Source organism: Mus caroli, chromosome 19, assembly GCF_900094665.2.
Source record: "Mus caroli chromosome 19, CAROLI_EIJ_v1.1, whole genome shotgun sequence".
Lineage (NCBI taxonomy): Eukaryota > Metazoa > Chordata > Mammalia > Rodentia > Muridae > Mus > Mus caroli.
This window is the reverse complement of record NC_034588.1, coordinates 38,575,674-38,577,716: the sequence shown is the minus strand read 5'-3', so window position 1 is coordinate 38,577,716 and position 2,043 is coordinate 38,575,674.

Below are 2,043 nucleotides of genomic sequence, written 5' to 3'. Positions count from 1 at the left end.
TGTAGACCAGGCTGGCCTCGAACTCAGAAATCCGCCTGCCTCTGCCTCCCAAGTGCTGGGATTAAAGGCGTGCGCCACCACGCCCGGCTTTATTTGTTTTTTGAGACAGGTTTCTCCCTGTGGCCCTGGCTGTCTCAAACTCACAGAGATCCACTTGCCTCTGCCTCCCAAGTGCTGGCTTTACAAGTTTTAAAGGTCTTTTGTTTGTTTGTTTGTTTTTGTTTTGTTGTTGTTGTTTTTTCCAGACAGGGTTTCTCTGTATAGCGGAAACTTTGAAATTCAGTCACCTGTCCCATGTCACATAGCAGGATGTGGCTTCAAACCCAGGCTTCTTAGGACTTAGTAGCAACTATGTCCCACTCAGTTCCTTCTGATGAGCCTCTTAGGGCAATAGAGGCTCTCTCCATCCCTAGAGCTAGCTAGAGCTCTAAATTACACACCCAAGCCACAGACTTCCTCTTTGTTTGGGACAAGAGGCTAACCTTTAATTTCCCCTTCCTACTGCCTGGTGGCCTAACAGATTACAAAACCACTGACCTATGCAGGACCTTCCTGCTCTTTCTGCCCTTAGCTCTCTGGGTGCGGTAGCTCTGTTCTCTCCCTTGGAGCCTCACTGTTGGTTTTTTTATAGATGTGCCTACCGACAGTTGTCTCTCGTGCCTTTGCCCAGCTATCGGCTCGACTCGTGTGCCCTTGGGGAGTCACCGAACCCTTTGAGACCAGGTTTTTTGTTTGCGAAGTGAGGAGGCTGGCTGCGCTCTCCTAAGCTTGAATCATAAATAGCTTCTGGAACTCAAGGCTAGTTTCTTAGACAGCAATGACAGATCAACAGTTCCCTGTGGTCAGCACCTTGCTTGCATGCTCCTATTAATTTTTGTGAAACCTATGAGCAAGCATGTTTTTTTTTTTTTTTTATCATGCCCATTTTACAGGTTAGAACAATCTGAGGCCTGGAGATTTATTTATTATTCATTCTATAAATTCTGTTCCTCAAGAGCACCCTGACTAATAATAAATATACATAAATATGTATATAGCATATGTGGGGGATTATTAGAATGGGTTACTGGCTGTGGCTCAGCCAGTCCAACGATGGCTATCTAACAGTGGAAGGTCCAAGGATCCAGTAGTTGGGTTCACATGCAGCTGGATGTCTCAGCTGGTCTTCAGTTTACACCAGAATCCCAAGGATGTAGGTTCTGAAGTCAGTGAAGGACTGGACTGGCTAGCAGGGAAGAGGAAGCAAGCTTCCTCCTTCCACATCCTCTATATAGGCTGCCAGAAGAAGGTGTGCCCAAGATCCAAGCTGGATCTTCTCACCTCAAAAGATCTGGATTAACGGTGTGTCTTCTCACCTCAAGGATCCACATTAGGGGCTCAATGGTGCTGGTGCACATTTTTAATCCGAGTACTCGGGAGGCAGGAACAGGCAGAGCTCTGTGAGTTCGAGGCCAGCCTGGTCTACAGAATGAGTTCTAGAACAGCCAGAACTATGCAGAGAAACCCTGTCTCAAAAAATTACAGAAAACAAACAAACAAACAAACAATAGCCAAAACAAAATAAAAAACCCCAAACCAAACAACCCAAAAGCCAAAACAAAGATCTAGATTAGAAGTGAATCTTCCCACTTCTAATTTGTTTTTTAAGAAGAAAATCCCTCACAGGTATGCTTAACCATTTGGGGTTTAGTTCATTCCAGAGGTTGTCAAGTTGACAGCCAAGAATAGCTATTACAGAGAATAAAGTGGTTCAAATGGTTTAAGAGTAGTGATATTCTATGGGTGGTGTCTTGTGGCTTATGTGGTGTGAGGAATCCTGGACTTGATAGAGCCTCCTGACGGAAGCCAGTTATAGAATTCACGGGTAGGGAAGTTGGTACTTCACCAAGAGGTGATCCCTGCAGTGAGGGGCAGAGGCGTGCTTCTTGTGCACACAGTTTGGAGGTGAGGAGGTTTCTGTTGTTCACCAAAGAGCAAGAGTGGGCCTGCAAAATTCTACTCTAGCCAACATTTCAGCCTTTCCGTATGGGTATAGCCCAGGTT